This window comes from Choloepus didactylus, chromosome 8 (genome assembly GCF_015220235.1).
Source record: "Choloepus didactylus isolate mChoDid1 chromosome 8, mChoDid1.pri, whole genome shotgun sequence".
NCBI lineage: Eukaryota > Metazoa > Chordata > Mammalia > Pilosa > Megalonychidae > Choloepus > Choloepus didactylus.
This window is the reverse complement of record NC_051314.1, coordinates 107,297,431-107,324,887: the sequence shown is the minus strand read 5'-3', so window position 1 is coordinate 107,324,887 and position 27,457 is coordinate 107,297,431. Positions and strand designations below refer to the sequence as shown.

General features: G+C 36.7%; 1 protein-coding gene across 9 annotated transcripts in view; it reads right to left on the bottom strand.

Annotated features, from left to right (window-relative positions):
• LMNTD1 (lamin tail domain containing 1) overlaps positions 1–27,457 on the bottom strand; it is a 445,763-nt gene that overhangs the window by 310,806 nt on the left and 107,500 nt on the right. For all 9 annotated transcript variants that reach the window (XM_037845309.1, XM_037845307.1, XM_037845302.1 and 6 more), the window contains 2 exons: positions 17,221–17,336; positions 16,318–16,498 (listed from right to left, as the gene is read on the bottom strand). The gene's annotated coding sequence lies outside the window, so the exon portion shown is untranslated. The remainder of the gene's footprint in view (positions 1–16,317; positions 16,499–17,220; positions 17,337–27,457) is intronic.

The window sequence follows — 27,457 nt, the reverse complement described above, 5'->3', positions numbered from 1 at the left end:
CATTTCTCTCCGAACTTTGGTCAAGAAGGCTTTCTCAATCCCATGATGCCAGATCCAGACTCATCCCTGGGAGTCATGTCCCATGTACAGGTGAAGGCAGCAAGTCCACCTAATGAGTTGGCTTAGAGAGAGAGGCCATATCTGAGCAACAAAAGTGGTTCTCTATGGGTGAGTCTTAGGCATAATTGTAAGTAGCCAAGTCATCTTTTTGATGATGCTTGCTCATCATAGGTAACACTGCTGTGTACAATGTTCTATGAAGGACCCATGTTCCTCTGATGTAACCAGAAAAAAAAGCACACACAAGTGACAGGTCCAAGGTCATGGATAGCTGGAATATTTTTGCTGCAGTGACAATAGTGAATCAATCTCTTTGGAAATAAAGTACAAATACTGATTTATGAAAATCTTTATCAGTTTTCACTGCTTTTTAGATGTACATTCCCTTTGCAAAAGGACTCTTAAGTGTTTCTCTTTCACAAAGAATGTTTATCTGGTGAGTTTCTTTTGCATGCTCCTATAGAAGGATGTATTTTAGTTTAGTAGGTGCTTCATAATTCCCTCTCTCTGCCAGGCACTGTGTTCAGGGATGGGAGTAGGAAGATAAATAAAACCAGGTGGGGGTCACAAACTCATAATATCATTTCAGTACAAATGGCAAGTTCCCTGAAGAAAGAGTCCACTGGGATCCGGGGACAGAGGAATGGAGCAGTGTCAGGGAAGGCTTTCTGGAAGAGTTGCTGTAACTAACAACATTTCTAATTTAATTTTCAAGAAAATATTTATATAAAAGAAATTCAAAAAATAAAACTCAGTGCTTATGAGAGGGAATCTGGGAGAGCATATATTGGAGCATGGGAGTAGGGAGGAGGCAAAGCATTAGTCAAACGTGTCACCTGAAAAAGGGAAAATATTTCCTCTTTGATGCTTATGCAGATTTGATGAGACTTTGCAGGACTGCTTCCAACTGTACTCACTGTTTGTTCCCAAACCAGCCTGTGTTATATTATTACCTGGACAGCCATAAGCAGCAAACATATACCTGAGGCCTTATCTCCAGAGAATGGAGGTCTAGAGGGTACCCTGGGATCTACTTTTAATACAAGAACCCCAGATGATTGTTTATAAATGAACTTGCCCTACCCTCTAGAAGGAGCTCATTTGGGAATCACCTTCTAAAGCATAGATATAAAATTCTGAAGAATTTGAGAACAAGCAGGGTCTTTGGCTTCTGTATTTGGAGCTTTTTCCCTAGAGATTCAGATGCCTACTAAATATAAGAAACCCTAGCAAAGACAGGGTGTGCTTAATTTATATTTAGTCTCATTAGGTGCCATCTACTTGCTATATCAGGAACAGGGGTTTCTAGACAAAATAATTATACCAATAAAGCACTCCCATATTTGTTGTGAGTTTTAAAACACAGCAGATCCTGTCAGTAGTCCCACTCATATTCCTTGACTTTTTAATGGGCTTGGGCCTCTCCCAACTGCCAGTATTTGCATCTCTGGCTTGAGGACTATTTTCCAGAACTGACTACCAGGAAATGAGAAACCCTCAGAGTCAGCCCTCCATCAGTGACCCTCAGGGGTTCCTGTGAAATGCCCCAGCTCCTCTGCTTCTAAGGCAGGGTAATTCTGAAGCATGTGTTTACACAGTTTCCCCGAAGTTTCCCAACGGGAGTATGCTCTAGTCACCTGCTGTAGCTGGCTTAATAACGCACCCTTTACTGGCCACCTTCCCTCTATTATTCCCTGCTTCCCTACTGGTGCTCCCTGTAACTCCCAAATAAACTTCTTTCATGCAAATCCCAATCTCAGGGTCTACTTCTGGGGAAACCCAAATCAAGAGGACACAGCCCATCAAATATAATAGTGTCCCCAAGTTCCACTAATATTTTAAAAATAACCTCAAAATAAAACTAAAGTTGCAAAATAATGAATACAACAGATAGACCAATTTAACAACAATTTGTGTTTCATAAGCTACATTGGAAAACAGAACCATTCAGTTGCTTAATTTTGATTCCAGAAGCATAATATGGTTTGCACACCCTTGAAGAAAATCAGTGTTAGGGCTGTCATCAGGGAAGGACAGGTCCGTCACCAATCCAGACAAGGCCAGAGAATGCTCCAGATAGACCTAGGGAGGTATCAGGGGAAGACCTGAAGAGAGGTGTTGAATTTTTATGCATGTAAATGTAAACATGGGCAATGAAAACTGTTGAGGGACTGAAGACCTGTTGCTTCTCCAGCTGACTCTGATCAGAGCAGAGTAATCAATAAATCATGGCACAGCCATGTGCTGGAGCTGACTTGTGCCAGCTCATGAAAAGCCAACCATTAAATTTTCAGGAATTTTGCAAGTCGGGTGACTTCACATTGTGAAATTGGCCATGGTGGGAGTATTCATACCACAGAATGGACAAATACTACAAATCAGGGCTTCCTCCTCCTCCTCCTCCCCCAAAGAGCCAGTTCTAAAACATTTGCCAGCCTACCACCGAGTCATGCGGTTGTCATTTACTTGTTCTATCACTTGGTCAAACTCACTGCAACAGAAGACCCACTACTGGAAGTGGGTCACAACTCACTCTCCTGGTGCCCTGTAAAACTGTCCTGGGATTGTAAGACATCAAAAGACGTTGCTTAGCTAGGTGGTCATTATACTGGGATTTGCTAACACCAAAGGGTTCACAAACAGTTTTTAGGGACTCGATTTCCAGATCTTCAACTTCCATATAAGGTATTTCCAAAAACTGATTTGCCTGAGAATGAGACAGACAGACGTTGCTTAACTAGGTGGTCATTACACTGGGATTTGCTAACACCAAAGGGTTCACAAACAGTTTTTAGGGACTCTATTTCCAGATCTTCAACTTCCATATAAGGTATTTCCAAAAACTGATTTGCCTGAGAATGCCTAGTCCTTCTCCTACTTCATGGAAGAGAGGCACAGCTCACACCCACACATAATCTGATTACTGGTTTAATGGTTAATCAAGGCATCTTAAATAAACAGAGCCTCCTATCTTCCCCTGTTTTACACATATATCTGTTAAGGTGAAACTTGGCATTAAAAGAAAAAGATTTTTAGCTCATTTTGTGATTTTTCTGATTTCAAAACAGCTGAAGAAATATAGATCAGTGACACTAATTATTTTAATTGTAACTGCAGTGTTTTACAGAACTACCCCAAATTTTAAGATACTTGGCAAAACCCCATGGCTATAAATTTTACATTCCTTCTTTGCTATTCAGTGTGCTTTATTGCATAAGGTGGTCATAAGACATTTTATCCAATCATATCATGAATTATTTAACTCCACAGTCAATGCTCTTACTTCATTTTACAAAATCTTCAATATTTTCTACCACCTAGTAACAAAAAATGTACTTATTTAAACTTGTGATTTAAAAAATTCAGATGCCAACTTAAAAAATGACTGAAGAGGTACACAGTTTTAAAAATTCCTTTAGTGGACACATGAGCAAAGAAGTTTGGCACTGCCAGTGTAGGTTACTCCCAGAGCCCTGGCCTTTACCTCGAGAGTCAGGCCTCTTTGTTTGGACTAGGGGAAAACAAACACCCTTCCAGAATACCTAAAAGTTAAGAGGATTAAAAAGAATCCCTTTGAAGAATTTACTCACTCACAGTAATTGTTTCATTATGGTTATTATTTAACAGAGGAAGTTTCCTTACTGATGAGTGAAATAAACTGAAATTTGTGAAAAGGGAACCTGGAAGACAATTGTTTTAAAGTATAGTGATCTTCTTTGAAAAAAATTTTATCTATATGCATATTCATATATACATATGAGCATTGACTATGTTCATATCTTTTAAGAAGATTGTTGAGCAGAAAAAAAGAAAAAACTCTGATCCATAGCCAAGGGTACATCTTGTTGCTTTGTTTCTCCAAGTGTAGCCAAAAATGACTTTTTCTTAGATCCTGTCATCTAAATGTGCCTCACAGAACTCTACTATGGGGTCATACCAGATTCTAAATGTCTATACTATTAATAGTATCACAGCAGTAAATCTGTTCCTGCCACAGACTAAATCTGCATATTTATGAGACACCTGCATAGACTTAAAGAGTTCATGTTGGCAGGACATGTCAAATTATTGCAACTTCTAAGAACAAACCTCTTTTTCTTCTTTATTAGGAATTCCAGAAGTTATGGTCTCCTATAAAAGTAAAATCACATGGGGATAAAATTTATATTTTTCCAGAAACTTCCTCCAAAGATTAAAGATGATGTATTTGTGAACTTCCTACAAACTGGCGCAGCAACAGTCATCTGTGTTGATTGTGCCAATAAAATTCTCAATTTAAAGGTATCTCGTTTTGGCAACATGCTGACTACATTCTGCCAGGTTGGAGGCGTGTGGCAGATAAAATTGCCATGACTGAGAAAAGTGGAAATGGATGTTTGATAAGGTCAGTTTATTGGCCTTATCAAATGGCAGGTAACTGCAGTGTCAACACTTTATCCAAATAACTACAGATAACGTCTTATTTTTCTGGCATAAACATCATAAAGAATGGCAGGAAATATGCTCTGTTTTGGTGGAGTCTATTTCTATTGTTTTCTAGAAATGGGAGAGAGATCTATCCTGGCAGCTCATCTATTTGCATGCTTAGGAAAGCTTATTTTAAAAAGTCTCTTCTCTTGCAAATGTGTTAGGTAGTGTGATGATTTGGAGGCTTTATGGACCCCAGAAAATTATGTTCTTAAAATTAATCCATTCCTGTGGATGTGAACCCATTGTAAGTAAGATCTTTGGTGACAGGATCTTAAGATGTCCTCTTACTAGAGTTCTTTAAAAGAGGATGAGATTCGGAGAGAAAGACACAGATGCTGAGAGAAAACCACAGAAACAGAGAGGAAGCCACTGAAGGTAGAAATTGGAAGCAACAAAACCTGGAAGAGAAATGAGAGACCAGAACATGCCACCATGTGTCTTGCCGTCTGACAGAGGATTCCATGATCACCTGCAGCCTGTCTTCAGGAAGAAGGTACCATCTTAATGATGCCTTGATTTGGACTTTTTCACAGCCTCAGAACTGATAGCTTGAAAACGAATAAATTTCCATTGTTAAAAGCCAGCCCATTTCTGTATATTGCATTTTGACAGCTTTAGCAAACTGCAACAGGTAGCTTTGATTTAGCCACTGCTTTTTTGTTTTGTTTTGTTTTTTTGTTTTTTTAATGCAATTTTATTGAGATATATTCACATAACATTAAAATCATTCAAAGTGCACAATCAGTTGTTCACAGTATCATCCTATAATTGTGCATTCATCACCACAATCTCTGAACATTTTCATTACTCAGAAAGATAAAATAAAAATTAAAATAAAAAAGAACATCCAAAATATTCCATTACCCTCCTCCCCCAATCATTGATTTTTTTAATTAAATTCAGTTTTCTTGAGATATATTCACATACTATACAATCATCTATGGTGTATAATCCACTGTTCACAGTACCATCATACAGTTATGCCTTCATCACCCCAATCTATTTTTGACCACTCTCCTTACAAAAGAAAGAATCAGAATCAGAATAAGAAATAAAAGAGAAAAAGAGCACGCAAACCATTCCCACCCTATTTTTCATTCAATCTTTGTCCCCATTCTTCTACTCATGCATCCACACACTGGATAAGGGGAGTGCAATCCACAAGGTTTTCACAATCACATTGTCACCTCTTGTAAGCTACATTGTTATACAATCGTCTTCAAGAGTCAAGGCTATTGGGTTGGAGTTTGATAATTTCAGATATTTACTTCTAGCTATTCCAGTACATTAAAACCTAAAAAGTGTTGTCTATATAGTGCATAAGAATGTCCACCAGAGTGACTTCTTGACTCCATTTGAAATCTCTCAGCCACTGAAGCTTTATTGCATTTCATTTCACATAACCCTTTTGGTCAAGAAAATGTTCTCAATCCCACGATGCTGGGTCCAGATTCAACCCTGGGAGTCATATCCTGCGTTGCCAGGGAGATTGACACCCCTGGGAGTCAGGTCCCATGTAGGGGGGAGGGCAGCAAGATCACCTGCCAAGGTGGCTTAGTTAGAGAGAGAGAGAGGGCCACATCTGAGCAACAAAGAAGCACTCAGGGGGAGACTCTTAGGCACAGTTATAAGCATTTCCCTGTTAGGCTGTGCTCTAAGATTCAATTCTGAGTTTTCACATTACAGTTAGCCTATACTGGTGAGGCATTATAGTGTTTGCCTTGGCTTCTGGAGTACTTCACTCAAAATGGTGTCTACAGGATCCATTCACCTTGTAGCCACTGCTTTTTACATTCAGGGCATGGAATCAAATGATCACTTATGTGCATGAAGAGAAATGAAAGACTTAGAAGATTATTCCTGTTAAAATAATGGGAAAAAAAAGCTAAAAGGACCACATTTTAGAGAGCAAGGGAAAGGGAATAAAAATGATTAAAGATTTTGATGATGAAATTAACTGAGCAAGTTCAATCTGGAGGAAGACATTTAAATGGCAGTTATGAAGAGGAGCAGTCATGAGTTTTGCTTCTTAGTCGATGATGAGACGTAGGACAGAAGGCTTAAGACTACCCCCTCTTCATAGGTAACTTCAGAGGCAGATCCTCTCTCCTGCCTGTCACCAAAGCCTCAGCAATCCTGTAGTTGGTGGAAGTAGACAAATGGCTACAGTCCCTGCCTCCTTCTCTCCATCATTTTCCTTTCTTTTTTTCCTTCTCCTTCTCCCTTCTTGGTTGTGCTCACCTTGCCTGATGGCCTGTACTCATTATACACTCAAGTCTGATCAGTTTCTTCTGCTCCAGTTCGTTGAGGAGCTTTAATTTGTTGTATATAGAAATAAAACAGCTTATTTCTTCCAATAACTGTTTCCAAATATTTCTGCTGATGCCTTCCTTTTTCCCCCTTGCTGATCAACTGGCTTAATATTTTCAGTCATTTTTAGTTATTAGAACAATCTAATTCCCGTATTTAAGACCCAGTGCTATTCATTTTAAAATTTCAATGCTTCTGGATTCAAATATTTTTCCTTCTGTTTCCTTAGCTCAGGCTAAGTTCACTGTATGAGAGAGAGAGAGAGAGAGAGAGAGAGAGAGAGAGAGAGAGAGAGAGTTAGTTCAGAGAAGGGTCTTAGGGAGAAGCCCAGCCACATTCCAGCTCAATAGTTGGTGGGGGAAAAAAACACATTCCAGCTCAATAGTTGGTGGGGGAAAAAAACACGAGTATCTTGGACATATAACCAGTCTGTCACTCCTAATACTATCACCAAGGAAAAAGTGTAAGACTGCCCTTTCACTAAGATATTCCTCAGGGTGTCAATTTAAGACTTCTTTTCCCCACATAGTGTTTATAAATGTTATTATAATGTTAGCTCTTAATGGTTTTATTAAAACGGTTCCACCTGTCTCCAAAATGTTGACAGAGGAAGGAAAATAGTAGAAGAGACATATTTGTTTGGAAGTGACTTCAAAATTCTGAAATTATGGAGCTGTTACAAACAAATGGCCTTCTCAGAAGGCAGGACTTCCAGAACTTTTTCCAACTTTTGGATTTTATAGGGAGAAATTAATTTTCCCAAGGCCACAGATATGCACTTGTAAATGAAAATAAATTCAAAATGTGTCTCTCTTTTCTCTAAAGATTTACGTTATGAACAAGTAAGAGAGAAACAGAGCTGCCTAGGAAACTAATTGCCTTGTTCCCAATGCTTTCTAAATTCCTCAAGTACAAGATCATCCCTATCTTTGATAATATTCTTTCGTACAAAACACACTGAGGGTTTGTAGCTTTGATTTCTTAATTTACCTATACTGATAACAAAAAGATAGTTGCAAATCACTGCATTATGATTTCTAACTTTGTCTTTTGGTGGCATAAAAGAACTAATCTGCCCTTCTCCAATAAAGTGTATCACTAATTCTTAGAAAGTTTCCTTTCATAAGTAAGCAAGTTAGTAAGGAACTAAATTAGAGACAATATAACTAGATACTGAAAGAACAACTGATGGTAAGTCATGTTGTCTTTGTGAATCTTACTGTGTTCACATAATGGGGATAATAATAATAATACCTGTATCATATACATATGAAATTATATATATATATAATTATAAACACAGATTGTCACAAGTTTATCAGGATAATTTCTAAACACTGTCTGTAAAGTGGTGCTGTACTCAAAAGTGCTTAGCAGCATTATAAAGCAATAGTAACAATCCCCCAGTTTCAGAGAGTCCTGTAACTCTTGTGCTGTGCAGCCACTGGTAACTGGAAGCTGAAAGTATCCGAATCTTAAAAGGCAAGATCCGTTTCAGGACGGATGATCTCCAGGCACACAACTCTGTGTCTTCTCCAAAGGAGCAGGAAGTAAAAATAACATCAGCAAGCTGCTCCTGGAGCCTTTGTAACTGCCCAGCTTTATGCTCTTCTTCCATTTAACCTTCATATCTATCCAGTGAGGTAAGTATTATTATCTCCAGTTTAAAGATGAGAAAATTCTTATTTTCTAATCAGAAACGAGCAGGGACTAGAACTCAAGATTGCTCCAAATTGGTTATATACCCAGTAGAGGGTATAACATTTCCAAGCACTTTTTTTTTTTAATTCAGTTTTATTGATATATATTCACATACCATACAATCATCCATGGTGTACAATCAACTGTTCACAGTACCATCATATTCCAAGCACTTTTAAGGGTAAGTCAACCTATTAGTTTATGGGGACCCAGGGGTAGAATGTTGCTTGGGCTTTTACTTCTTTTAACCCTACAACCAGGAGAGAAGAAGATACAACATAAAGCAGCTAATTGTCTGTTCTAGGTCACGTCTTAAAAAGGTTTGATCAGGAGGTACTTCACAGTCTCACTTCTAAAGGGAGGGTAGGATGATCTCCAGTTTTAGTCTGCTTTTCCTCTCCCTAACATTGACTTATCCAAATGCCAGCTCCCTCATGAATATATAAGCAGCAAAGATTCTAACATTTGTCTGTGTATTAGCAGCGAATGCTACATTCCCCAGTAACCTTTTGAAAATTTGCCTGTTCTTTTCCATCAGCAGTACCACAATCTTAACTAGCTTGCAATAAATGTTTGTCCTTACATTTTACCCCACTGAATAAAAGTAATTCCAAGGAGTGAGTGACAGTTGAGGTAAATCTTAACTTGTCTGGAGTGATTTCACCACACAGGGCAGCAGATGAACCTCACTCCACCATCCATGGAGCTAAACCCTGCAGTAGCTGATCTGCAATTACGTACAGCAGCTTCCCAGGCTGTTGGAGAGGAGCTCACGGAGGCCACATCTTATTCCTCCGCTCAGCAAGTAGAAATATATGCTAATGACCAAAGGTGACATAACATGAAGCCATAGGATCAGAGAGTTTTGGAATTAAAGCTCAGATCATGTTATTCCACAATTCAGGACTTTCATTCACCTAGATATAACAGATAACATATTTATCTACTGTTGTGTAACAAATTGCCACGAACTTCCTGGCTTAAGACAACAGCCATTCAGAGTTCGGTAGGCCATGAACTGGTTGTCTTAGCTGGGTTCTCTGCTGAGGGTCTCACAAGGCCAATGTCAAAGTGTCAGCCAGCCTGGGCTTTATCTGGAGGACACGGGGAAAAACTCTGCTCCCAAGCTCATTGAGATTGTTGGCAAAATCCAGTTCCTTTTTACTGTAGGCTTGGTGTCTCCGTTGCCTTGCTGGCTGTCAGGTTCTACAGGCCACCCATATTCCCACATCCGTCATCACTGGTCCCCTCCACCTTCAAGCCAACAGCAAGACATGAAATCCTTCTCCTGCTTTGAATCTCTCCAACTTTCTCTCCTGCCACCAGCAGGAACAAGTTCTCTGCTTTTAAGGACTCAGGTAATTAGATTAGGCCCACCTGGATAATTGCCCTTTTAAAAAATCAGCTGTGCCATATAACATAATTAGCACAGGCCAAGGTTCCCAGGAATTAGGGGACATGGAATCTTGGGGGACTGATTTTAGAATTCTGCCTGCCACAGTGGTGAAGGAGAATTAATTTTAAAAAAATTATTAGTCTTGTCATAGCCTCAAAAGATAGAGATACTATAAATATTGGCTTAGGCAGTTAGAAACAATAATGAAAATCAAGTCTAAATTTCTGTAAACAGAAGTTTCAAAGTTGGAAATTTGGACTGAAAACAGACCAAAGATGTATCTTAAAGAAATCAATGTCATTTGAAGAAAGTAGGAAAAATACTTTGGCAACCAATTTTCCTTAATGCATAAATTTAGAGAATATGTTAAAATATCCAACCTTGTTCAATGAAATATGAGGTCATTGTTGTTCAGCCAGACCCCATGCCCTTTGATATCTCTTCCTTTATTCACAGACAGGGTTCTGAAATTAGCCTTGACCTATCTTGCACTCCATCTCTGGGCCAGGCCCCCAGCACAGCTCCTGTTTACAGCCTTGTATTGCATGCCCAACAGGCTCTTCTGGAACTAAGCACAGTGGCTCTTTCCTGACCAGGCCTGCAGTGCTTCTGGCTGCTCTGTAAACAACCTGTCAGGACCTCCTGCCATGTCTGGATGGACCCCTGTGACTGACCCCTCTCTTACACCACCTGCCAAGGAAACCTGCCCTGTGTCCAAAGGATCACTGGTTTTGTCCTGGCTAAGCTTGCAACTCTTTTGAATTCCCTTTGTTTTTCCTCCTGTTTCTTATGCATTTTGTTCTTGCATTCATATATGATAAAAGTACACCACTTATTATTTACTTTACTCAATTTGGTTATTTAAAATCACTTTTGTCTGTTTGCGTTTGGGTAAATATTATCTTTCTTAGATTATGTACTGTTGCAGAGTAACAAGGAACCAGCAAATGTTAAAATGCTTTGCAAAGTATTGAGCCAGGGATAATTATGATCATGGTCTTAAGATGTTCTCAGGAGAAATGTCCCTAATTTAATGCCTATATATCACCCAAAGGCCAAAACCTACAAGGTTAAAATGAGCCCAGGTTTGTAAATGGTAAATGGCAGCCACATTGTTGAAAATTGAGAAGTTGTTGTAAGAGGTTGTTGAGGTGCCTTTTCCTGTGTGACTGGAACAAAAACTGCTCCCAGCCAGTCTCCTAGTAGGCAGAGCCCCATGCTCCTAAAGATTCAAGCCCATTGCAGGCACCAAGGTCAGGAACATATTTTTTCTGGTTAGCATAATTTTTTTATTTTGATTAACAATTAATGTATTTGTGCAACTAAAACAAAGTTGTCTTCTTTAGTCACTACATTCAGTAAAAACAAAACGAAACAAGACAAGAAATGTTGACCTATCTTTACATCTTAAACTAAAATATAAGCCTTATGAAATTCCACACATTTTTTAGGGAACCTTAATCCAAGCAGAAATTTTGAGAAATGTAAAAGTGAGCATAATTTTATCAATGTTTAAAAACAAAGAATATTGCTAAGAATTTTTGACCATAGACTGCATTGTCTTTAACCTGTTGAAATATGCTTTGCTTTTTCTGTGTCATTGTGTAAGTTATCATGGATTCCAGATAACAAAAACGAAGCAATATGACAGATGAGAGGGTCATTTCCTGGTAAGATTCCCAGAATCATCACACCCACCTTGGGGAGTAGACATGTGGAAGCCCCCAGGGGACAGTGACGGATTTTCATTCATCAGCAGCATTGCTGCCAAAACTTTGCCCTGGATTTCACCCTACAAAATCCCTGTCAGGTATCTTTCCTGCCCACTGGATCAAAAATAAAGCTCTGTAGCCAAAATATTCAGTGACAGATGGCTCAATTTCATTGCTATAATGTCCCCCTTTGGGTCTCCGACGGGATGATTGCTAGAATAGAAAGCTGGAAAATCAGAGTGGCAACAGAGGCAGAATTTCCCCAGTCATCAATGAAATAAAGAACTTCCTTCTAAATTCTTTTCATCTAACAGCACCATGTAGCCCCTCTCCTCTCTCCAGATAGCCACCTAACATGGTCACGAGTGAACAGGCTAAGGCACAGGACTATCCCTCCTCTGACCCTGACTGGCTCAGTGGTTCTGAACCTGACGCTCAGTTTCCCCATCATTAAATTAGGTGTCATGTTAGTATCTATAAAGGTATAATTTATGAAGATACTGTTTTCTTCTAACTTGACATCTCCTAATCTGTGTCCTAGAGGTCTGTATTTGGGGGGCTGTTTTCAAGTTCATCTTGGCATTAATGCTTCACCATTTGGCAGCTGACAACGTAGGGTTATCTGAATAGCACCACCCCATCTGAAAGTATTTTACAAAAAAACTGCCCCCCTCTTCTCCATGCCTTTGCCTGGGTCTACTTTCCCATTATGGTTTCCATTCATTCTGCTCCTAAAGAATGGCATGAGAGAGTAAGGGTGTTTCATATAGCGTTCAAATCTAGACCTCCATTCGGGTTTAGTCACCGTATATCACTGGATTCCTAACTTTCCTTTTCAAGATTCTTTCCAAACTGAAAGCCACAGAAAGTTAATTAGGTTCATGTTTTCTGAAATTTCCTCACGAGCTTTTTCTCTTATTATGATTAATTTGAGCTTAATAGCATTTGTAGTTAATTATTGGCTGCTAGAATATTTACATATATTACTTCCAATTCTTATAATAGCCCTATGTGCTAAGTGCTATGATCGTCATTTTATAGATAGGGAAATGCAAAATCAGGAAATCTAAGTAATGTACTCAAGAGTCCACAGTAAGTGGCTGCCCTTCCTACTAAGCCAAGATGCCTAGGAGAATCTCTCGAAGGACCTAACAGATGTTCTCAAAGGTTAATAGGCATAAAAGTCATCTGACATGCTTAAAAGTGTACCCCATAAAGTCCATTCCCCAAATTCCAGACTCCATCCCCCCAGATTCTGATTCAGCGGGTCTGGAGTGGACCCAGGCTCTACCTTTTCAACAAGCTCTCCTGGGGATTCTGATGCAGGCCACCTGTGCCACACACCAGCTAACAAGAGCCACAGCCTTGTGCTGCCTTCCCAGCTATGCATCAGCTCCAAACAAAGCACCACCTTTCCTGCTTTTCTTCTCCTTAAAACCATAAGGTAACCAAGTGCTGAGAATCTCTTTTTATACTGAAACCGAAGCTGAGTGAGATTTTCCAGAATTCAGGTTTTGTTGTGAGTCAGAATTTTAGACTAGGTTCAATAGAACCGGTTCCTCTGTTCTCTTTCCTTTACTGATTTTTAATGTCATTTGAGAAAATAACATCATTGTGTCTCACTTTTACCTTTCTAAATGAAATGTGAAAATTCAGGTCCACTAGTCACTCTAAAGGAATCTGAAGAGGGAAATTATGACCACTGAGAAGCATGAGAAGATTCTCCAGAGAACGTGGCATGAGGTCTCAAGATCTACTCTCCGATACAAGTGTGACGTTGATTTTATCATGGTTGTCATTTATTTTACAATACACCAGTGATAACACATTTGGTTAACATCTGTGAGTCTGGGGTGTGGTAGCTTGCAGTACATAGACTTTGTGCTCTTGAGAAAACTAAAGTCTATGCACCTTAGTTTCTTCATACATGAAAACGGGAATAATAAACAACATTATCAACCTCATGGGGTGTTGAGTTCTGTCACTTGGACTTTAACATAAATAGTGACAAACTGGCCCAAATGTTTGAATTCTCAGTAATTTGGCTTGAAACTATTGATAACATCAGCATAGTGGCGGTAGGTGGTAGAGGAAACAGATGATACAGACCCTGCTCTTAGGAAAATCACACTCAAGTAGGAGAATCACCGACATAACACCTAAAGCGACTCACTTTGGGGAATTTTTACAACATGTTACTAAGAGGAAAAAGCCAGATACAGAAAAATGTATATAATATGACCCCAATTTTTAAAAACAATTTTAAATTAGTTACCAATTCCTCTATATTTTTATATTATAAACATAAAACATATTTTTGCATAACTATAGTTTATAAATCATATGTATACGTTTATGTATATAAGTCATTAAAATAGGTTGCTTTGGAGAGAGAATAGAGAATAAAGGAAAGAAGGGAGGCAAAGGAAAACATAAGGAAATAATAAGACAGTTTTTAAAAATACTGAGCTGTCCATAATAAAATGAGCATATATGATATGACCCCATTAAATTAAATTCCATCTATATCTATACACACAAAATGCATATGTATATGTGTGTGTGTGTGTATATATATACATACACAAAAAGATGTATGAGAGCAGTCAAAAAACAAACAGTGGCTATCTCAAAGTAGTGAGGTTTCAGGGTTATTAACTACTTTCTTTATTGTTAGACATTTTTTAAATAATGAAAAATTGTATTTATAATTACTAAAAACAATTTTGCATGGGAGGGACTATGCCAAAATATTTACTATAGTAGTCATTTTATTCCTTTCTTATGTGTTGTTTTATTTCATCTTTTCCAAATTTTCAGTAGCAGGCATGAGTTACTTTTATATGCGGAAAATTATATTTTTAAAGAGGTATTTTTAATGATAATAAAAGTCAGTGAAATGTGCAATGAGCTCTTCTTTCCCCTCTTTTCCTTCTGTAGAAGTTTTCAATTGTGCAAATCCTGGATTTGTTGAAAGAATCTACTTTTTAAAAATACTTTATAATGTGGTTTTACTTACATTTTGCCAACTCATTATTATTTTCTGTAACACAGCATGCCTAAAAGTGTGTCTAAAACTGAACTCATTATCTTCCCTCTGCCTCAGCCTTCTTTTCTTCCTGTCTTTCTTTTCACGATGAATGTCATCACCAACCTCCAAGTTATCACAAATGGATAGTATCTGGGAGCAACCCTCGATTCCTTGCTCTGGTTCACTGGCCCTCTGCATCCAGTGAGTCAACCATTTTTGTAGACACTACATCTTGATATCAGATTTCTCCTTATCTCATCTGCTCTTCTCCAGTGCTACTGTCATCAGTCCTACTTAAATTGCAGCAATTATCTTTAAATCAGTCCTCCTGACTCCATTTTGCAAATTTAATCAAGTATTTCAGCAGGAGAATAGCCAAACTTCTTTACACACTATGTGAATAAGTGTGGGTTGTCTATGCAGCTTCACTTCCTTCAAGGAACCAGTCTCCTCCAAAACATATTGTACTGGGGACTGTCAATCACAGCGCCTCAATCCCCATGATTTTCAAGGGCAGGCATGTCCCCACCAGGTTGTGAGTGAGTCCCATCCTGTAGACTGAATGATTGGTTTAGGGACGGGCATGTGGTGAGGTAAGGTCAGTCATTCAATGCCAAGACATTTCTGCTAGAGAGAAAACTCTCTCTTGCTTTTGGTGGGTCACATTAATTTAACAATCCTCCCAGTAAGACATATTACCTTGAAGTTTTCTAGGAGGCCATGGTTGAATAGTACAGAGAAACACAGAGCAAGACAATTCTTTTGACTGTCTTATAAAATGATGTAGGTTTACATCCATTTTTTAGGAAGCAATTCCAATTCTAGAAAGGTAACTTGGCTAGTGGTGACTTCTACTTCAAGTGCAATTATTCCAAATAAAGGAAGTTATTAGTTCCAACTACTAATTTCAACTAGGCTGTAAATGTCTTTATGTTTTTATTTCCCACATTATAGGATTTCCATAGCAACTGTCTATTTTGGGCTTTTAAAATGATTTATAATATACATAAAAAATTACACATAGAAATATAAAGCTCTATAAATTTTCAAAACAGACACAATTTTGCTACAGTATAATTTTATGTATATAACTAAATTTTCATATCTCTAAACATGGGACCACGTTTCATTTTTAACATCACTTAGCTCAATCCTGGATCCAACAGTAGTGCCCAATGTTGATGTCATTGTTCTTTACCTACCAGATGCAGATATTTTACACAGGAGAGTCATCATGTAGAAAGACTACACCAGAATATATTTAAAGAAATAATAATATCTAATAATTATCAAGTGCTTATAGGTACTATTATTATCTCAGTTTTACAGGTCAGGAAATTGTGGCACCAAGAGATTAAAAATTTGATCAAGACCAAATAGCCAGTAAGTTGATGAGCAAGACTGCAAGATCAAACCAATTTCCAAGAACTAATTTAAGCCATATAATCTCTCCACTACAACTATCTTTTCTTAGAAAATGAGAAAAACTTTAAGACCAAAGGATGGAGTCTGCTTTTCTTTAATAAACATTAGCAGTGATTCAGCCTTGGAGGAGAAAAATAGTTGAGTAAACTCTAAGAGCACTTAACATTCTGCAAAGAAGACAAGCAAGAGCACATTATAAATAACAGACTTACTTTTTGATTGTAGGCAACTGCCATTTCTTTCTGGATTCAATTCACCTCTGTGGCACTGGCTTCTTGAATTTTTCTGTATTGTTGCTTGTACGGAGTCTCTGGGATCCTTAATTTAAGGTTTTTCCTGGGGGATAGGATGGTACTTCAGAGTGGGCATCCAGCCTCTCATCTCTCAAAATGCCTGTCAGTTTTTTTCAAGAAGATGGATGAGAAAGTAAGATTGTCCATGAGAGCAATGAGAAAATCCCAACCAAAAAACCCCCACAACATCACATTTATTTAAATTGTGAAAAAGGAAGAAATTCTTCAGATTTTCAAAGATATGTTAGAACTAAACCAAGACTTTTACTTGGATAGTGTAATTTGAAACGCTATACATACTCCTTAGAGATTTTGGGGTTATATATCTATGTTCTGATTTTGATTCTATTATGAATACTCCTGTTAAAAAAGCAGATAGCAGACATAAGTGACTTGGCAACTGCCTTTCTTGGTTGTGTGTTTTCTGAAAAAAACTAAGAGGTAGGAAGAACATTTTGGTGAGACCTTAAATGTAGTTGAAGTAGAGAAAATAATATACACATTAATTTGATGTCTCCTCAAGGTAATGAATGTTCTTAAAGAGTATAGTGAATCAAAATGTATTGATTCTGAAATAGTAGATAATACACATGAATATTGTCTAGATTACAGATCTGCAGACAAGAGAGATAAGATAAAATAATGATTTTGAAATACTCCCATAATTAAGGTTAATGCACTGATTTAATTTTAAAAGAAAAACCCTAAATAATATAATAAATCATCTTTTAAAATAAAATTTTCATTTTTTCTAGCTAACAAACTATAGCAGTTACAAAAGAGTATGATATACAATCAATATTAGGTAAAGACAGTCCTAACCTTTAACAAAATATCTTTTGCACTTTTCTATGATGAAATCTTGATGAATGTTTTTCAAATCACTTGTAGCAACCACAGCAGCCACCAGTCTGCAGCTTCTTTATTAACTTGATGATCTGAAGAACAATAAAGAGAATGATAACTCCATTAATCTGTCAGCCCAAGCTCCTCTCCACGCATTTCCATAAATTACCAGGCATGTTCCAGTTGTGTTTTTTTCTTCCCTCAAAATATATTCTCCTGACAAATGTTTCTGGGAAAGGGAGTCTGTGATTCTATCTAAGACTTGCACAATTATAAAATTTTGGAGCTGGAAAGGACTTCAAAATTTCTCTCATTTATCTTCCTCACTTTACAAAGGAAGAAACTGAGGCCCAGAGAAGTTCAACGACTTGCCCAGAATCATTCAGTTAGTTAACAGCAAAACCATAATTGTAATCTTTGTCTACTGACTGTTAATAATAATAGCTAACAATTTTAAGCATGAACTTCATGCAAGCATTGTGCTCAGTTCTTTACATTAACGTGTACTGTTCTACAACATTGTTGGTATCACCATTTCCATTTTACGAATGAGGAAACATGCTTCACAAGGTTAAGTAATTTGCTCTGGGAAACAAGATGAATAAGCAATTGAGTGGAAAGCTGAACCCAAGAATTAGAACCCAGAACTCACGGTTCCTTTTGCCCATGGCCTGAAACATTCATTCTACTTTCCACCACCCCAGTAATTAAGTCCCCAAATAAAGTTATCGCTGTCCAAATTTACTTTTTTAATTCTTAAATAGTTATTAGCACAACTATTTTATTCATTGTGGTACAGAATAATAACCTCCCCAAAGATGTCCACACCCTAATTCCAGAAATTTACGAATGTGTAAACTTACCTGGCAGAGGGAATTAAATTTGCTAATTGGCAGACCTTAAAAGAGGGAGATTATTCTGGATTATGCAGATGGGCCTAAAGTAATCACAAGGATTCTTAAAAGTAGAAGAGGGAGGCAAGAGAGGAGAATTAGTGAAAATGTGGCTATGGAAGAAAAGCACAGAGATGCAGTATTGTTGGCTTTGAAAATGGAGGAAGGGTGCAATGAGTCAAGGAATGCAGGCACCCTCTAGAGCCAGAAAGGGCAAGAAAATGGATTCTCCCCTAGAGCCTCCTGAAAGGAAAGCAGCCTGGCTGACACCTTGATTTTAGTCCAGTGAGACCCATTTCAGATTCATGATCTCCGGACTAAGAATGTGTTGGATACATATTGTGGAGCCAATTACATCAGCAAAAGAAATGCACTAAATGCACTATGCAGAAAAACAGAAGCCAATCTTAAAAACATAATGCTGAGTGAAAAATGTAAGAAACAGAATAAAAGCTGGGGATCAATAACATTTATGGAAATTAAAATAAATACCAAAAAACTACATATTTAATAAAGATAATATAAATTCAAGGATATTATACTTACATATAAATTCAAGTGTATGGTCACCTCGGGCTGATTTTTGGAGATTTTTAGAGATTTATGGGTTATATGTCTATGGGCTGATGCAAATGGGAGTGGGAAAATGAGAGTCAACGAGATAAAAGAAATACATTAGCCAATAGAGGTACCCTGCATGGGCTGTTCATGTGGTGTACCAAAACCCAAGACATATATTTAACACAGTTCTCTCTCCTGCAGTGCAAAATAATACAATATGATGCAAACAATACAAATCAACAAGGGGTTGTAATACACAAGCAGTTCCTAAATACAAACCGACTGATCAATGCAAATCCTTAGTGAAAGTTTCACTAATACTTCAGAAAATGAGAAAAGGAATGACATTTTAGTGTGTAGTGTATTTTTCTTAAAGCTAAACTTATTCAATTTAAAGGACTGTCTTTTAGGCTAAGATTATTGCTTTTTTTTTTTTCTGGGAGGGTGGGGAGCAGAGGCATTTAATAAAATGTGCTTTCCTTCATAAAATGGTAATGAAAATGTATAGTAGCTGTTTTTAATATTCTTAATTGCCAAAATTAAAAAGATGGAGACCTTATATTCGTCCACAAAATTGCTTTCTAAATTTTATCTGGTCCCCCAAATCCACTTGGGAATGTGGGAACTACTGAATCAGATTGTTTACCTGGCCCCTGTCAACTTTGCAATTTTGTGGATTTCTAAACATATCACAACATGCCTGGGAAAGGAATGGCTTGAGAAATTGAATTTTTCTAAATAAAAGTTAAATTATGGGTGAGCAGAATTTTCAGTCATGATGAACTGAATAATGTGAAACAACTTTTCCACTACAAACAAGTAGAAAAGCCAGAGAAACTGTGGGAAAATGTCTGCTGTGGTGAGCCCAGAATTTGGGCCTTTTCCCCTAGATCATCTGCTGATTGTGGAAGAGGTAAATTAGAAGCTGAACAGAACTTTGGACAGCCTTTTGGAGCTAGGGCAATAAAAACCTAAGTCCAAGCCCACCAAGAAGGCAGAGCTGGTATATTTCCCATGCTGTGGGTTGGGATCCCAAAGGCTGTAGCCAAAAGTAGGAGTAAACCAGAAATAGACCAGTTTTTGAAGTCATCTCAGTCTCAGAAACGGGATTAATGTAATTCTATGTATTTATTATCTCTATCCACCTGCCAGAAGTCAAAGTAAATCCTCTTTGAGAGAAGACAGTAAGCATCCTAGGCTTCCAATTGTTTTTTACAATTTTCAAATCTATGTCTACCATGCAATCATAAACAATCACACATATGAGGAGACAAGTGACATGCCCTCAAATCCAGAGAAATAATAGACAATAGAAGCAGAGTCTCAGAGAATTTAAGGAATGAATGTTCCTTGATGTTCAAGGCAATGAGAGACAAGATTGGGGACTTTAACAGAGGCCTGGAAACTATAAAAGTAAATGGAAATTCTGTAACCAGAAAATACATCAACCAAAATTATCACCTCAATGGAGATTACACAGCTGAAAATAAAATCAGAAAACTGGAAGAAAAGTAAGAAGAAAATACCCAGAATGAACAACAGACAGACAAAGAGTGAAAAACACAGTAAATAATTTGAAAGATATAGTGAGAAGTTCTAATATTTTTATTGAAGTACTGAAAAAGAGAGGAGAGAGAGGATGGAACAGAAGCAATATTTAAAGATATAATGACTGAGAATTTCCAAAACTGACCAAAGACATAAAGCCACAGATTCAGGAAACTCTATGACCCCCAGGAAAGATAAATAAAAAGAAAAATCATGGAGGCACATAATAGTAAATCTTACGAAATCCAAAGATAAGAGAAAATCTTAAAAGTAGTCAGAGGGGAAAAAAAGATATAGTGCCTTCTAAAGAGCAACGGAAACAAAGAAATCCATAAGACAATAAAATACCTGTCAAAGACTAAAAGAAAATAACTATCAACCTAGAATTCTATATCCAGCAATATATACTATAAATTGAAAAAATTTTTCAGACAAACCAAAGGTGAGAAAAAATAAGTAGACTGCACTAATGAATACTAAAAGATGTTCTTTAACAGAAGCAAAATGATTCCACATGGAAGTTCAGAGATACAGGAAGGGATAAAATGCCAGGAAAGGATAGGTATATGGCTAAATGGAATTGAATACTGAAATAATAATATACAGTAACAATAATAAAATCCTGTGGGTCTTTAATACAATAGACAAATAGAATCAATTAAAATTCCTGACAACTACAGCATGTAAGTTAGGAGAGGATAATTGGAGTTAAGGTGTTCTAAGTTCCTTGTGTTGTCCTGGAAGACAAGTCAAGGACACATATTTAATTTCTAGGTTAATCACTAAAGGAATATTAAAAGAATGTATAACAATCAAACTAATGGGGGAATGGCTAATTAAAAAAGGCAAGAAAGAAGAGGATAAATATAGACAAGGTGGGGCAAATAGAAATCAACTCTTCAAATGGTAGATTTAAACCCAAGTATATCAGCAATTACCTTAGCTATAAATATATAAAATATTCTAATTAAAATAGGAAGATTATCCAAAGGAATATTTTTAAAACAACAATATTCTTTTTACAAGAATACAAAAGTTGAAATTAGAAGTATTTAAAATAATGTACCATGCAAAAATAAATTTTGGCCAGAGTGCCAAATATTACACGATATTACATGGTACCAAGTAAATACTAGAAACTACCCAGAGGTCATAAAATCAACTTTCACTTAATTGGGAGTAACGGAGGAGTGGGCCATCACAAAAGACCTTAACCAAAATCATGGTTAAGGAAAACTAATCTGAAAAAAACCTGGCCTAAATATAGAACAAAATTCTATATTAAGTTAAAGTTACATTAAACGAAGCACAAATAGGTAAAGACTCCCATTCACATATTTAAAATTATACCTCCTCTTTAGAATACATTTACCATTCTACATACATCGCGACCAAACAATATAACGGTAATTTTACAAAAGTTTGGCATTGACAAATATCATATAATTTGTTTCATTAGGAACTATCAAAGAAGTGATCACTTTAGAAGTCAGGATGGTATTTACCTCCAGGGCAGAAAAAGGGAATAGTGATTGAGACAGGATACGTGGGCAGTTGCTGGGTGCTGGCACGGTTCATGATATAATAATTAAGCATGCTGAAAACATACATATAACACTAAATCTTTTTAAAACCAAAACAGCAGTCATTTTCCTGACTGTGCTTCTCTTATTTTATAGCATGATTAAGTTAGGCTGAGAAGAGTCCCAGAGACATATTCACTGCCCCTCCTGCCTCCCTGCATCCCCCATCCTCAAGACCAGATGATATTTCAAATCCTCATCCTGCTGAAGTCACAAGGTCACAGTGATGGGTTGCTATGCAATTCTGAACAATAGGAACCTTTGAATATGCAGTTTTTCACTAATTCATAGTAATTGTAATATTATCACAAATATGCACTAACCTGACTTTTCTCTTTAAACCAGCAAACAAGGTAAAAGCCCCCATCACACCCAGAATAAAAACAGTTTGGCTGAGGCAGAGACAACTTTTCTGTCACCACAATATAAGTCATTAAGAGAAGCAGCTGCTGGGTAATGACTAAGTCAGCGGTTCATATTAAAGAAATAGTATCAGCTGTTGATATTCACTACGTTCCATGCACTGTGCTTTATGTCATTTAATCTCATAACAACATCTGAGGTAATATATAATTGTTTCCCAAATTTACAGATGAGGAAACTGAGGCTTACAGAACTTATGTTACACTCATTGCTAGCAGAACACAGAGCCACGATTTGAGCCCAGGCCTTCTCACTTGGGAGTTAATTGTAGACTTCTTCACATGGGCAGCTATGCATAACAATAGTCCAAACACACAGAGAAGTCCAAGCTTGATCCACCATAAAGCTATGAGTAATGGAAGGGGAAAAATTGTTTTTTTCCAAAATTAATGTGTCTATGAAGGTATTACAGAGGCAAATTGTTTAAATTAGATTATAAAAGAAAAGAAAAGAAAAACCAAGAGTATGGAAAGTGGTTGCTCTTGCAGAAATAATACTCACTATTAGATTATTATAATTAGAGACCACTGCTAAATATCTGGAAAAGAAAGCAGATGTACAATTCCAAACAATCCACCTCCTCTGCCTATAAGCCCAAATTCCTTATGTGAATTCCCTAGAATGTCTCCTTTTCCAATCTACTTAGTTTTATTTTATTCCTTACTTAGTTCCCTTGTCTTTTATATCGTCAATAGTTTTCAGCCTCCCTTTAAGGTCTCTAACTCTCATTACCATTATTCACTTGCTTATCACTCTATTCTGAGGTTTTCATTTTTACAGTCCATCTTACTCTATTTTCTTCTGCTGCTGTGACCATTATAAATATCCCTGCCCCTGTGATTACCATAAATCCTCTGCCGTCACAATCTTTATTTTTCTGCCCTCTAACATTGTTAAAATAGACACCATATCTGCTTAACAGCTAACATCTATATGGTCCCTTGAATGTATGTTTGCCAAAGATATACAAAGATAATTTGTTAGTTTGTAGATTTACTTGGTAATACTTATAGAGATTGATATTGTAGTTTTAATTACAGAATATAGATTAATTATATAGATTCATTAACATTTAATTGCATATCTAGCAATGATATTTTAAAGACTCATTAGAAAGTACATTGTAAAATGGAAAGTAATAACATTAATAATGATATAATAATTATGATGATAATAATGATAAAGAATATGATAATCACCACTAAGATAATAAAGATGATGATGTTAAATTTATGAACTGTCATTATACTTGTATGCACAACCCAAAAAATACATTCCTATGATGTTAGACTGTAGTCATGCCACTAATATTGTCCTTTGCACAATCTCTTACTTAGTAATTTTTTAATTCATTGTATTTCCAAAGGCATTGCCAGATGCCAATGAATATGTAAAGAACATAAAAGAGGAAAAATAGAACAAGTGTCTTGAAAGATTAGCAAGTATAAACATAATTTCCTATTGTCAACTTCTGGAATGCTGAAAAGTAATTCTCATTAAACCCTGTGTCATAGATAATCCAGGTTTACATTGACTTGCATAATTGCTTTTGTCAGGAGACTCTATTATTACTATTTATCATTAACGCTTTGTCTGTATGTGGTGAATCATACACGGTCTACATCGGACAAACAAGATGAGGCATAAAAATCTAGGAGGAGATGGGAGTAATAAGTCCTTGTTTCCTTTTTGTTTTTCCTATGTTTCTATGCAACTTTTCTTGGAAGGCAGAAAACAAAAACTTCACTGTGATCAAAGAAGGAGAGGAAGAAAATGTGGCCAAAGTCAGGACACATCAAAGAAATGGGAAAAAAATAGCCTTAATTCATCCATTATAATTCTAGCTTTAGTAAGGGTAAGAAAGGAATATTGTTCTCTTGAATCCCAGAAAGTACAAATACATCTGAAAAAGAAATTTGTGAAGTCAACCTTAATTTAAGAAAATAAATTGAGTAAGAAATGCTAAGATTTCTTTGAACCTTGGTCATTTGAACTCTACTGGTGATCTCTTTTTATTGTGAACCATGAAAATAACATTAAAAACACTTTGCTCATATTCACTCGCCATTAATTTGGTCAAGTGCCACTCTTTTAGGATAAAGACCACTGATAATAAAATTATGATGGAATTTAGAAATATATATTGTTGTCCATGCATCATTTTTCAATACTGGAAGACGGATTTTGGAGCCAAAGTGTGTGGGTTCAAACCCAGGCTCTGTCACTTACTAGATGGGTGGGTGATCTTAGGCAATTTGCTTAATCTCTCTGTGAATCAGTTTCCACATCTATGAAATAGGGATAACAATAGTGTCTGCCTCAAAGGTTCTTGGTAAAAATTAAATCAGTTAATAAATGTAAAGTATTTAGAACAGTGCCTGCCATATATTAGGCACTATATAAGTGTTCACTTGTTATTTGAAAGCTATTCTGAAAAAGATATTTGATTATTTACAATACTCATTTATGGCTTTTAAAAACTCATAAAGCTAGGAATAGAAAAACGTGCTCTAAACTTGTATCAGTTATGAATGCTTCTGGTGGAAAGTACCAGAAAACCTTAAAACCCTATGAATGATGGTTTGAGCTACAAAAACATCTTGCATTTATTTTACAGGAATTTTGAAAGCTGACAGTCTCAGAGCTTGGTCAGAAGCCAAAGCTATAACCCAGGAATCAGGTTCATTCTCTTTTTGTAGTCTGACCACGCTTAGCTGTTGGCTCTTCATGAGCTCGTCACTCATGAGTAAGAGGGATTCCACAAGCCCTGGCATCAAGATTGGCAGTTTTAAGTTATTAGTTTTTAAAATCAGTATTTTTAAATGGAAAAAACTTGACCAAAAATCTGTCACAGAATTTTGAGACCCATTAAAACAAAGTATAACGAGAAAAAAAGGTGGAAAGGAAAATGCCTATGAATTCTCCACCAGCATATACACTGACATCCACGAGAATTCAAATCCTATCCCTCTTAAGACACCTGCAGACTTCCTTTTCCAGAATAAATAAATAACTAGTTTTCCAGTCTCTGTAGCCTGAAGTCACAGAATGGCTGTTGGGTTAGCCCACTAGCTGTGTTTGAATCTATCGCAAACTAACAACAAATGTCACACGTGTGAAGAGATGCTAGAAGCATTCTGATTAAAGCTCAGGCTTACCATGACAGTTATTATTCAATATTTTATGGCACCATAAGACAAAAAAATCCAAGACACTCAACCAAAACATCTGATTAATCAGAATTAAATAAAATTAAAAATGCAACTCCTCAGTCCCACTAGCCACATGGGGCTAGTGGCTATCACACTGGGCAGTACAGATAGAGAGCATGTCCATCATCATAGAAAATTGTATTCAGAAGTGCTGCAGTTTAGAGGGAAAGTTGTCAGTATCCATCAACCTTTAAAATGAGCATACACACTGAATTTATAATTTGCTTCTGACAATAATCTATTTTACTAGAATATAAAAGTGCATAAAAATATATGTGTAAGAATGTTAATAGCAGCACTGTTAGCAGTACTCAAAAATTAGAAATTGAGTAAACGTCCATCAACAGAGGGAGAGTTTAATAAATTATAGTACATTCATACTACAATATACCATACAGCTATTCAAAAGAATGACGTAGATCTACATATACCCATAAGGAAGGACACTTGTTGAGTGAATCGAGCAATATATGGATCACATGCTCAGTGTTTTCATTTTTATTTTAAATATCTTATATATAATTTGTATGTGTATACATATATATAAGTATATTTGTATGTTTCAAAACCAGACCAGAGTGAAGCAAGTGAGGTGCCAACGGTGCAAAATGTAAGGCACTCACGCTCAGTGGCTCCTTAAGTTTTCTGCCCTAGATAACTCTCACTCTCCCTACCCATACTCCCAACCCTGATACCTTTACAGTATGAAGAAAAAATGTCTAAGAAGAGTCAAACATGAGTGAAGAATTCTTTCCTTTTTACCCTTTTCACCTCTCCCTCTCTCTCCCTCCCCCCCCACCCCCTCTTTTAAGGAAGGATGTGACCTGAAGCAAGTCATTTAACGAGTCCTGTACCTAAGGGACCAGTGGAGACCACAGCTGCAGCGAGATCTGCTTTAGCCCAGGGGTGTCTTACAGTGCAGGGAAATGTTAATACCTGAGCTGTATTAAATATGTTCCTGTTCTACAGTATTTGTGGAGGTTTTACTTATTTTAATTCCCTGACTCTTTGAACAAAGGAGGTACTACCTGTACTCTTATTTTATAAATAATCATACTTACTCCTATTGGTATTTTTTAATGTTAAATTCCCAGTGCTTATTAGTAATAGCCCTTCCAGGTTACACTTTCTGTATAATTATCATTTAATCAATTGAGCAAAATTTAACTACTCTTTAAAAACACAGAAAAAGAGCAATTATTTGTCAAATAATTACAGTAGTTCAGGTCACTCACTGGTCTATCTAATGAAGCTTCTGCTAATCACAGAATTTCCACCGTGTGTGTGTGATTTCAGTCCTTTTCTTCCAAAATCTATTTATATTTTCTTCTGAACAATGTCCTCATCCTTTGTTGTTAATACTATTTCAACTTTTGCGCTTTACATGACTGTTTTAAATGAGACTTAATAACCTTTTTCAGCACTGTGTATTGTATCCTGTTGCTTTTAGTAATTAAAGCTAACAGTCAGCTTAGCTTCATTTTAGTATGTGCGCTTTTCATAAAAGGAGTCTGTGCTTTAAGATAAATGGTAGGAAGTATGCCCTATGTTTTATACTGATAATAAATTGACAAAGTCTTCTTACTATTTATATTTTCTCTCCACATGTGTGAAATATCTCCATTGTGTTTTGTAGTTTTCCAAAGACAGGGCTAATATTTTCCTGTTCTGTTTTAAAGCCTCTCAAAGCTGCCCATAAAAAATCCAATCCATAATTCCACCATACAGATTTGCTTTTATAAGTTAGTAAATGGCTGAAATAAATAAGAAAATAGACATTTAAAAATGCAAATTATCTGCTTTTTATTTTTCCCACGTGTAATTTAAAAAAATAAATGCAGTGCCCCTAATCCTCTGCTATGACCCCAGCATGTCACAATGGTCTGTTTCAGAGGAGTGAGACCTTTATCTAGTCGGCCAGCTGCTTTGGCTCCATGATGCCCAACAATGGATTTGATCATTTTTCCAATGACTTGATCAACTTTGGTAACAT